Source organism: Hipposideros armiger, unplaced genomic scaffold (assembly GCF_001890085.2).
Source record: "Hipposideros armiger isolate ML-2016 unplaced genomic scaffold, ASM189008v1 scaffold_1056, whole genome shotgun sequence".
NCBI classification, from domain to species: domain Eukaryota; kingdom Metazoa; phylum Chordata; class Mammalia; order Chiroptera; family Hipposideridae; genus Hipposideros; species Hipposideros armiger.
In genome coordinates this window covers 187061-199458 of record NW_017732406.1, presented here as the reverse complement: position 1 = coordinate 199458, position 12398 = coordinate 187061, and positions in this window count along the sequence as shown.

Genomic DNA, 12398 nt, shown 5'->3' with positions numbered 1-12398 from the left:
GCCACTAACAGAAAACATACCTCTCAATAGGCTTTATTTTTTTCTTGGTGAAAAGTCCAAATCCTGTTTGTCTCTACTCGTTAATGTACCTCCCATCTGCTCAAGCATTTTAGTTCTTATCCTTTTTCTAATCCTGTATGTCTTCCTTAGGTGAGGTTATGGAAATTTCACAGAACGTTTCTTGTTGTCATACAGAAGTGAGATAATAATGCTCTGTTTTGTTTCTGTCACATTTCCTGATTATACTAATTATTTTCTGGGATCTTCTACCCTCAGCAACTCACTGGGTCTATCTTCTAAGAAAGTGAAGTCATGATTCCTTCTTTGAATTAGCTTTGTATTAATAGTTTGAAGCTAAGGGACGATTTCCTGTGATGTCACTTGGCCTGACTGCTGGAGTCCTCAACCTTCCATTCCTGTTGTGGATTTCCCCTCGCCACCCGCAATTAGGAACATCGAACTATTGTCCACACCCTCCTTTTTTTTTTTTTTATCAATGTACCTCTCCCTCTCTATTGGTTCTTTCCCTTATTAACATCCATTAGCTCTCCCATCTTAGAAAAATAAAACCTTCTCATAAACCGATACCCCACTCCCTGTTACCCTTCTCTCTCTATTGTTATACCAGCACTCCTTAAGCTAGTGTTTTCCTTCATCAACGCTTTCCCACCTCCCATTCACCCTTTCTCTTGTGACCATCTGGTTTCTGCCTTCATCTTCACCAAAACTACTCAAGCTTAGGTCAAAATCGAATTATCCTATTTCAAAATCTGACAGACACATTGATTTCTTATTTTAATTGCCCTCTCTGCAGCCTATCATTGAGCGCCTCACACTGCTGCGATTGGGTCCTGCTGTCACATTCCTCCAAGGCTTTTCCTCATTCTACAATGCTCTTTCCCTTTTCCTTCACTGGCTAACTGCTGCGTATCCTCGAAGATTCAGTGTTAAGTGTCACTTATTTGGGAGTCCATACCCAATCTTGCTCTTAGCTTCAGGCTGAGTTAGGGGGTCCTAGACTATCTTGTCTTTATCTTTATAAATAGCTTGTACCACATTCTATTTAAAATGTTTATGTTAATTTCTACTTTGGGTAAATATTCTGTGTTCATTATACACAAGTTAGGAAATCCAGTGAACATGGAAGAAAAAGGTCTGTAATAACCTCATAACCCAGAAAAGATCACTACTAGTATTTAAGGTTTTATTTATCCAGTGCACACACATACACACGTTGATGTGGCCTGTTTTTGTTTTTTAAACATCATCAATCATAAATATATCTGGAATATTTTTCCATAATCTGCATCATCAATTTTAAGGCTTCAGTGTTTTCACTTTGGATGTATCCTAATTTATTTAAACTCTTCTCTTTTCATGGATATCTAAATTGCTCCCGTTCTCTCACTGCTATTTAACACACTGCCATAAATACCCTTGTACAAACATCTTTGTAACTTGTCCTACTACCAACTAAGTATAAATTTTTAGAAGGGGAATTGTTGGGGCAGAGGGTATTTATAGTTTTAGGACTTTTGATATATTTAACCAAATTAACCTCTAGAAAAATATTACCTCAGTTTATAAGAGTAGCTGACCACATACTATTGTAATTGCTAGCTTATTTGCTCATCCTCCTCCCTACATTTTTGGTGCTCAAGTGTGATGATGATGGAGATTCTTATCAGAGTGTCTGATAATTGTTTGTTGAAGGAACCAATCTGTATTAGTTTTCTGTGAGGGGTTTCTTTGTGTGTTTTCCACGCATGGCTTTGGGAAAATAATTTCCCAAAGTAAATAAATTAGGATACATTTATAAGTGGAATACATTACAGCCATTGCAAATGTTGATGTATGACAGTTGTTTACAACATGCTGTTACCCCAAAATAATAGGCTCTAAAACAATATGTATAGTATGGTTCCATTTTTATAACACATACCTATATGCATAAATTACATTTACAAAATTGAAATTGGGATGTACTGTGTTTGATTATCTGAGTTAAAAGAGTGCCTGTGAACCATTTTAGAACATGTAGTAAATAAGCAATGTAAATCATCCATTTTACCAGTGATATTTCCCCCATCATTCTTTCTTTTTCCTTTACTAAAAGATAACAAGAAAGATAAGGTTATAATCCCAGTTTAGCCGCCACGTTATAGGATAGCTTAGTCAGCTTTTCTTGTGTAACTCCTCTAACCAGGTAATAGAAGTAACAATGCCCACCTGTAACCTCTTCTGAGGTATGTTGTGAAATAATACAGATTACTTGGTGTTCTTGGGAGGAAAATCGGTGTAGAAATCCTGGGTGTTTTTATTTATTATTAATTTCAAAATGACTCAGGACTTAATATGACAATGTGTATAACAGGAGGCAACTTGGGAGGAGAGGAAGGAATCTGATAAAATATAACAGAATACTACTGATAAAAGTTATTTTTATCACTTTAGGAGACTACAGAATTTTGTTCCTTAGTATCATCATGACATAACAATACACCAGTGTCTTCTGTACTTTCCTCTCTTCCTTTTTGGTAATTTTGCCTGTTTCAACAGGAAAAAAAAGTTGTGTTCTTTCTGACTGTGTTAGGAGAAAATTCACAATTTTCAGTTTGTATACCTTTGTTTTCCACCCTTATATCAGCATTACAAAAAAAACCCCAATTATCTGGAAATACTTGAGGTAAAACAATTTCTGTTTTACATTCCATCTGCAATAACATGCTTGCTTTTCCTTTGATGAAGCAACAAAATAGAAAGATGGATAATTCTACTGCAATTATTAGATAAATCCCTTTCCAGGCAGAACTCATAAAAATTGCTTCAGATTGCAATTCAGATGCTGATTGCAATCAGCATCAAGGAATATTCTTTTTATTAAATGTTTAGGAGATACATTATAGTTTTTCTTTTATTTTTAGCCTTTTAACTTTTTAGTAACTGTCTCATTCATGGCCATGGAAGGGTTGAGCTAATCTCATGAAGCAGCATAATGATAATAATTACTAATATTGAGAGCTTATAGTGTTCCAAAAATTGTTCAATGTGCCTTACATGTGCTACCTCATTTATTATTATTGCTATTATTTACTATTTCAAGGATTTCTTTTTTTTTTTTAGCTGTTTTCTATGCTCTCCATACTTTCTAGTATTTTATACTTACTTATAAGTACTTTGCCAAATATGTGCCAACGAAGAGTGAAAACAGCAGAAGTAGAAGTGAAAGCAGTAGAATTAGAGGGAGGCAAATGGCACAGAGGGGGCTGGCAATGCCTGACCTGCCCTTATGAGTGGAGTGACACACACTTTATTGTTCAAACCTGGACAGTTTCAGCGATGACAGAGGAAGCTCACTGTGCAGTACCCTGGGACAAAGTGACTAAACTGGGACTTTCTGGGGCAAACTGGGACATAAGTCCACCCCACTTAAAAGGAGGCAGAGTAGGCAGCCACTGACACATGACTTGGTGGATGTAGGCAGTTTCACTACCTTCTGTCTGCTCTGGAATATGATTATCTCTATAAATCATTCCTAGAGAGATTTCTGGTCTACCTCTCCTACTCCATTTGTTAATACTCTGTATTTCTTTCTTTCCTTTTCCTTTTCTTTTCTTTCCTTTCCTTTCCTTTTCTTTCTTTTCTTTTCTTTTCTTTTCTTTTCTTTTCTCTTTTCTTTTCTTACTAGCCTGAAACTGTGAGGGCTAAAAAAATATGCAATACTTTTCCTCCTAACTTCTTCTATCTGGGCTAATAATCAAATTTAAGAGAGACGAATTAACAGGAGAAAATAAAATTTTAATACATGTGCATGGGGAATTCACATAAGCATGAAAATTTCAAAGACAGTGAAGCAACATTGGGTCTATATGATATTTTGGATAAATTAAAAAAGGTGGTAGGCGATGAGATTAGATTTCAGAAGTGAGAATGAGTGATTTACAGGTAGCTGAGGAGGAGCAGAACATACATGGCAGGCAAATTCTTGCTGGCAACTCAGAAACAAAGGGACACAGGGTATCTAGCTAACAGGCCCCGGCCTGAAGCCTTCCTGTTTACCATACTTAATTCAAATTAGGTTAAGGTGAACATACTAACATTTCCTTCCTGAAGCAGGTTTTTCCGTTTTGTTTTTTCATTTTTTTGTTTTATTAAGTTTATTGGGGTGACAGTGGTTAGTAAAATTATATAGGTTTCAAGTGTACAATTCAATGATACATCATCTATATATGACATTGCGTGCTCACCCGCCCAGAGGGTTCTCCTTCTGTCACCATATATTTGACTCCTTTTACCCTCTTCTACAACCCCCCTTCTCCCTTACCCTCTAGTAACCACTAAACTTGTCTGTGTCTATGAGTTTTTGTTTGTCTTGTTTGTTTGTTGCTTTCAGTTTTATATCCCACATATGAGGGAAATCATATGGTTCTTGACTTTTTCTGACTTATTCTGCTTAGCATGTTAATCTCAAGATCCATCCATGTTGTCACAAATGGCAGTATTTCATCTTCTTTTATGGCCAAGTAATTTTCCATTGTATATATGTACCACATCTTCTTTATCCAATTATCTGTCGAAGGACGCTGGTTGTTTCCATGTCTTGGACACCATGAATAATGCTGCAATGAATATAGGGGCACATATACATTTATGGATAAATCTTTGCAGGCTTTTCTGGGTAGATACCCAGAAGAGTGATTGTTGGGTCATATGGTAATTCTATTCTTAATTTTTTGAGGAAACTCCATACTGTTTTCCATAGTGGCTGTATCAACCTCTGCAACACTTGTTATTACTTGTCTTGTTGATAATAACCATTCAAAGAGATATGAGGTAGTGTCTCATTGTGGTTTTGATTTGCATTTTTCTAATGGCTAGTGAAGTTGAGCATTTTTTTCACATCTGTTGGCCATTTGTATGTCTTCTTGGGAGAAGTGTCTGTTCACGACCTCTGCCCATTTTTTTTTTTTAAGATTTTATTGGGGAATTGGGGGAGGGGATCAGCATTGGGGAATGGGGAAGGGGAACAGACAAATTGCTGTTTTTGTTCTTCAGTCTAGTTGTGGAGGACGTTGCTTCACTGGCCCATGTTGGTATGATCATTGCGCTCTTCCCTAGTGAGGCAGTTGGTTGCTGGTCATTGGTTAGCCGCTCACAGTGGCTCCCGGCATCTCACACCGGCTGCCGGCTGCTCACGCTGGCTGCTAGTCACTCACTTAGCTCATGGCAGCCCACTGCAGCCCCGCTGCAGCCTACTCCGTCGCCGCGACTCACAGCAGCCCAGCTCCAGGTCAAGCTGTTGTTCATCATTTTAGCTGTAGAGGGCGAGTGTCACTGGCCCTCATATGTGGGCTCCGAACCACAGCCCTGCTGCTCAGAGCTGGCGCTCTCAAGTGAGCTCTTAACCAGCTGAGCCACTCAGCCGGCCCCCTCTGCCCATTTTTTAACTGGATTGTTTGTTTTGTTGTTGTCAAGTTATACAAATCCTTTATATATTTTTGATATTAGCCCCTTATTGGAGGTGTTGTTTGCAAATTTCTTCTCACATTTGCTTGGTTGTCTCTTTGTTTTGTTGATGGTTTCTTTTGCTGTGCAGAAGCTTTTTAGTTTGATATAGTACCATTCATTTATTTTTGCTTTTACTTCCCTTGCCTTTGAACAAGGGAAAAAAATCCTCTCTGAATCCAAGGTGTGTAAGTTTAGTAACCTATGCTTTCTTCTATGAAATTTGTTTCAGGTCTTATGTTTAGGTCTTTGATCCATTTTGAGTTATTTTTGGTATATGGTGACAGATAGCAGTCTAGTTTCATTCTTTTGCATGTGGCTTTCCAATTTTCCCAGCATCATTTATTGAAGAGGCTTCTATTTTGTATACTATTGTATGCTTTTGACTTCTTTGTTGAAAATTATTTGTCCATATATATGTGGGTTCATTTTTGGGTTCTCAGTTCTGTTCCATTGGTCTGTATGTCTGTTTTTCTGCCGATGCCATGCTGTTTTGATTATTATCACTTTGTAGTATAATTTGAAGTCAGGGAATGTGATACCTCTAGCTTTGTTCTTTTTTCTTAGGATTGCTTTGGCTATTTGGGGTTGAAGCAGGTTTTGCTATCTGAATCTCTTGGGCTAGAAAGGGGGAAGGGTCAAAGATTCTTTCTGAGTCTTGTGAGTCTTATTAACCAGCTTAAAATCAATATCCTAAAAGGCAGTTTTAAGGTGGCAAAACTTTGTTCCCCTTCAATACATTGTAATTTAACTACCTTAAGACAAAAGGAGATTTATAACAGTCACTGGCAGAACCCCAGGAACATGACTTTGCTTTAGGAACATGGCCTCCAATGCTGTCACAATTCCCTCTGCCTGGAGACTCTGCTCCTCTCTGTGCATCTGACTTATCTGTTTTGCTGCTTTCATAGATCACTGCTTCTGCCTCTCCAGTCAAAGTTGGGAACTTAGCTGCTGTTAGTTCATAAGCCTTACAAATAACACTTACAGCCACCAAAGAAAGACTGCCTCAGTTCCTGGTGTGTCATGTCTTGAAACACCCAAATTGTTGACTTTGGTTTAGAAGTTATGACCTACATCTATCAGCTATGACCACAGGTAAGGTTATGAGAGGACATAGCAGGTTACTTGTATTAATAATGGGAGTCAAAATCATACAATTAATTAATTAAGAGGTGCCTTAATTTTAAAAATTTGTTTACAATTTGATCTATTATATTTGCTAAAAAATTAGTAAGTCAGGTCTTAGAAATATCTGCTGTTCTGAAAGTTTTACTAGATCACTGGGTAAACAGATATAATTTCAAGTTTCATTCACTCTGCATTCATGTAGGACCTGTTGTGTGCTGGGTACCAGTGTATTAAGCTGGGTAATCAATGTCTATTTTTACAAAGAAGTCATAGGCACATAGAAGCGAAGGATGTTATAGTAAGGAGGGGCCTTAGAAATCACATAGCCTATTAGTTGTCACTCTGGGCTCTGCAGAGCTTTTAGGTTCTGCCAAGGTTTTTAACTATGGCTATCTTTGGGCACAGGGAAGAAATGGAGGGAATCAAAGGGGAGACTGAGTAATAGAATTGTTTCTGTCCTGATCATTTCAGCCAGAGCAGATCCAAACTTTAATTTGCTAGATCTTTTGAAGTTTCCTCCTTTTACAGATGAAGAAACTTAGGGATAGCGAATGTCGGAGATCAACAACATGGTGGGCTAAGAAGGCACAAACTAGGATCCTTCCATTTGTCTTACCCATGAACTGCATTGTATTCTTTATGCTTTTCATACTCTTTTTAGGAGTGAGTTTAGCTTTCATCATATTTCTGAGAGCCTCAGACAAGTCAGTCATATTGCATTCATTGTCCATGTTATAGGGCATCAAATGTGGTGACTTTGGGGCTATTATGTAATTGTAGTCATAGAGGATGATGTAAATCACTTTGACCTTTATCGACATTGTTGCCAGATCTTAAACTCCTTTGGGTTTGTTACCCATGTCTCCAGTTGAAGTCCTAAATTTAGAGTCAACAAATTTCAAGCTTACATTCTAAGCACTAGACTAGGAATTATTGTGCAAACCCAATTTCATGTCCTCTTAACAAGCACTCTGACAGAGAGCAGATTCTGCGTTAGGGGAAATCGCTCTTTATGAATTCTAGCTATTTGTGTGCTACCACTATAATTCTGCAGTTTTTCTTAGAAATTATATTGAAAGAAAAGATACATCTCATTTTGTTTCTAACATTCCAGCTCATTCTGCTCTTATCTGTTAAGATAATCAGAAGACATGGAAACTCAAGTATTTCATATTAAGTCAAGGGCTAGAACTGTTTAGCCAGTATTATGAAAATTATATTAGGTTATTGGCTAGAATGACTAAAATTTGTTCTAGTTGAGCTTTAGCGCTCAAGACACAGACTTTTCTGCAGTTGGGTTGTTGGATAGAGGCAAGGAGGCAGATGTGGACTCTAAGATGGGGAAGCCTCTGCTGAGGCAGAGGAGAGACGGAAAGCAGCTAAATTCAATTAAGGACTAGTAGGAGCACATCGAATCTGCAGCTGGAAGAGATCATCTAGCAGCTGCAGTGTGATCATCACAGTGACTGTAACCCAGACAAGAAAAACAGAATGTGGGAGGCAGTCTGCTTGCAATTTCCTTGTGCCAGTACTAAAACAATATTAGGGCTTGCTGATATTTTTCATGAAGCAGAAAAGTTCACCAAAAACAGATTTTCATGATTTTTTTTTTGGAAGAAGCAAAAATATTAAAAGTGAGTTTCATTAAGAAAAATCCCTATTCCTAGATACTTAGGTAGTTTCTTTTTAAAATTTTGCTATGAAAAACAATACTGTGACAAGAATCCTTTTTTTTTTTGCTTATTTCTTATTGAACACATCCCAATTTTCTCCTTTCAGATAAAAACCTAGAATTTACATTTCTGAGATGAAAGGTGTATATATAATTAAGGTTTTTGATATGTAATCAAATTGTGTTTTTAAAAAACAGTTGCAAGAATTAAAAAATATTCTTCTATGATTTCCATACCATTTGTTGAGGGTTTATAGAGATTCAGGCTACACTATTGCTTCAGAGACTCCTGAAGTTAGATAGAATGCTTACGGGGGCAAATGTCTTGTTTCTACTGTATTATATTTTCTGAGCTTTGTCTCCTTGCCAAGGCCATAATCTTATTTAAGGTCAATAGTCAGCCTTCTCTTTTGTGCTGTCTGCCTTGTGTCCCGAGGCCATAACTAAGTGAGCTATTGAACCCAAAAAGGGACAATCAAATGATTTCTTTTGAGAATTTGAACCAAGAGGCATAAAGTCTAGACACTTGAGAATGTAGCTAGACATTCTAGATCCTAGGACCCTAAGGTCTTATCAAGTAAGGTAAAAGGTAGACAAACTACAGATAAATTGAAGTAGAAAAACTTTTCTATAGGGAGGATATAAAGAAAGAAGCAAACACTGAGTATCAGAGATCACATAGCCTGAGAGACTCAATGATGTAGTCCCCATGAGTCCCATCAGTAGGTTCTGTAGCTTGTTCCATAAAACTCTTCTTTGCTTTTTTTAAAAAGATTTTTATTGGTGAATTGGGGGGATGGGAACAGTGCTGGGGAATTGGGGGAAGGGGAACAGACACGTTGCTGTCCTTTTTGTTCTTCAGTCTAGTTTGGAGGACATCGCTTCACTGGCCCATGTTGGTATTATCATTGCACTGTTCCCGGCTGAGGCAGTCGGTCACTGGCCATTGACAACTGCTCATGGCGGCTCATGGCAGCTCACGCTGGCTGCCAGCCACTCATGGTAGCTCATGGCAACCCACTGCAGCAGGGGCTGCAGCCTATTCTATTGCTGACAACTCACAGCAGCCCAGCTCCAGGTCGAGCTGTTGTTCACCATCTTAGCTGTAGAGAGCGCAGTGTCATTGGCGCACATGTGGGATCCGAACCGGGGCCCTGCTGCTCAGAGCTGGGGTCTCAAGCCAACACTTAACCAATGTGCCACTCAGCCAGCCCAGACTTAATGATAATTGGTTTTGCTTGAGCAGCAATGCATAACCCACAAAACTAGATTGTCATCCATTCATGTAATTTCTTGTGACTCAAAGGCATCTTGATATAGCACATAAAAGGATTAGACTAGGAATTAGCAAAACTGGATTCTAGCCCTAGTTTAAGCTTTAATTAGTTGCATTCCCTTATCTAACTCACTTCATTTGATCGTTCAGTAAAGGTTTTACTACAAATGGTCTAAATATGCTTTGCAAATCTTAATGCTCTTAGCATCTGTGAGGTTGAAAGGAGTATATTCTCAAGAGTGTGACATGCTTGTATTATTTTCATACTCAGGTTTGCCTCATGTGTCCTTTCAGGCAATAAAGAGACCATTTGGTGAAATAAAGACATTTCAAGGGACTATAAACAATGTTGTTTTGCAGCAGCCTGACCTGTGTCTTTGGATCCTGTAGACATGAATGGAAAACAGTATTTAAAGAGAAGAAACCAGTCAGAGATATTTTGCATTTATTTCCATGATGAAAGAAGCTAGAGTTCTTGCCCAGGTCTGAATATTGAATTTTTCAGTGAGCAGGAACCAAATCCATCAACACATACCCTTCTTCGGACATTTATAGTTTGTTCTATATCTTGTCTCTGTGGAACTTCCTGAGTGAAGAGATTGTATGTCTGACTCCTGAAGAAGATAATATGATCTCAGAAATATGCTATTTGGCATCTGAAGAAAGTCCAGATTTAAAGTATCAGCACAGTCACTTGCTAACGTCTTCCAAGTGTCCAGCTGTTATCATGTCTCGGTCTTGGGAAGTATAGTTTACAGGAATGTCACAATGGCAGAATAGTTGGTAATGTTTTAGAATGTTTTATCTGCAAATTTGATTTGTTAAAGAAAAACAATTTTGGGGAAGTGATGGTGAGGGTGGAGAAACATATTTTCATGGTGATGAAGCCACAGCAAATTTCCAGGGGAAGACAAGCTGCCACTTTCTTGACCTTTTGAGATTCTCCATGAAGTTTAGTTCTCCATCAGTCTACTAATTCACAGGAATTAGGCCTGATTTAAAGAACTGGGGTGGCTTACCATAAGTACTTTCTTTTATGGAAACTGTTGAAGGTGACCTTTAAATAAACTACTTGGTGCAGCGTGTGATCTGAGATATTAACTTACTTTTATTTCCAATTTCCTGATAGTCTTTACCTTAAAAAAAAAAAGAAAAAAAAAAGAAACACAAAAAAAACCTAAACTCAGCTGAATTGAATGGTAGCTGATTTGTGCTTCCTATGAATAATATTTCCATTTGGTACTTATTGGGATATTCAGAAAACCTTAAAACCCTTAATGACTCATGTTTGTGGCAGTGGAAAGGTGCTTTTGACTTCCTGGGTCCGTTAAAAAAAACTTTATGAAATTGAAATATGCACATATCAGAAAAGTACACATAACATCAGTATAAAAATTGTTAGATTTTCAAATACTGAGCACACTTATGTAATGAACACTTAGATCAAGAAACAAAACACTGGGGCTGGCCGAGTGGTTAAGAGCTCGCTCAAGAGTTTGAGCTCTGAGCAACAGCGGTTCGAGTCCAGCCCGAGCTGAGCAGCCGCTGAGCTGCCAACAGGTAGCAGGATGGCTCAGCTTAAAAAACAAACAAACAAACAAAAAAAACCAAAAAAGAAACAAAACACTATTATCACCACATACGAAGGTCAAACAATTAAGTTCATGAACTTGTTATAACAATGTTGCTAGCTTTATTTGATATCAGAGGTATTATTCTTTATGAATTTGTACCAACTAGACAAACAGTTAATCAAGTTTACTATTTGGAAGTGCTGAAAAGGCTACATGAAAAAGTTAGATGACCTGAACTTTTCGCTAACAATTCATGGCTCTTGTATCACTACAATGCACCAGCTCACACGGCACTGTCTGTGAGGGAGTTTTTAGCCAGTAAACAAATAACTGTATTGGAACACCTTTTCTACTCACCTGACCTGCCCCCCCGATGACTTTTTTTTTTACCCAAAGATAAAGGAAATACTGAAAGGAAGACATTTTGATGACATTTGGGACATCAATGGTAATACGATAACAGCTCTGATGACCAGTCCAGAAAAAGAGTTCCAAAATTGCTTTGAAGGGTGGACTAGGTGTTGGTGTTGGTGCATAGCTTCCCAAGGGAAGTATTTTGAAGGTGACTGTAGTGATATTCAGCAATGAGTTATGTAGCATTTTTTCTAGGGTGAGTTTGCGAACTTAATTGTCAGACCTTGTAAACCCTCTCATGCTCTGTTCTAGTCCTTAACTCCTCTCCCTACCAACAATAATCATAATGTTGACCTCTAACAGCATAGACCACTTTTGCTTGTTTTTATTTTGGCCATATTAAAGACATTACTCACCATGTACTCTTTGTATCTGGCTTCTTTCATTCAACATTATGTTGATGAGAGTCATTACATTGTACATAGTTGCTGATCATTCTAATTTCTGAATAATGTATAAATATACATTATTTATTTATCAATTTTATTTTTTATGGAATTTGGGTATTTCTGTTTTTCTGCCCATTATGAGTATTTTACTTATGAACATATTAGGACATGTCTTTGGTGAATGGGTGTGTATGTATTTGAGTTGAAAGTATACTTAGGAGTGGAATTGCTAGGTCATAAGATATGCCTAAATTTAGTTTCAGTAGATACTGTCAAACAGTTTTCTAAAGTCATTGTACCAATTTACTGTCTCATCCTTGGGTTCTTATGATTGGTATTCAAGAGGTTCAAAGGAGAAAGGGTGGTTGAACAAAAGGGCCCTAATATTAAAACCAGATTGTGGCAGAGTAAAAATCTAATGAATTTACCTTTAATTC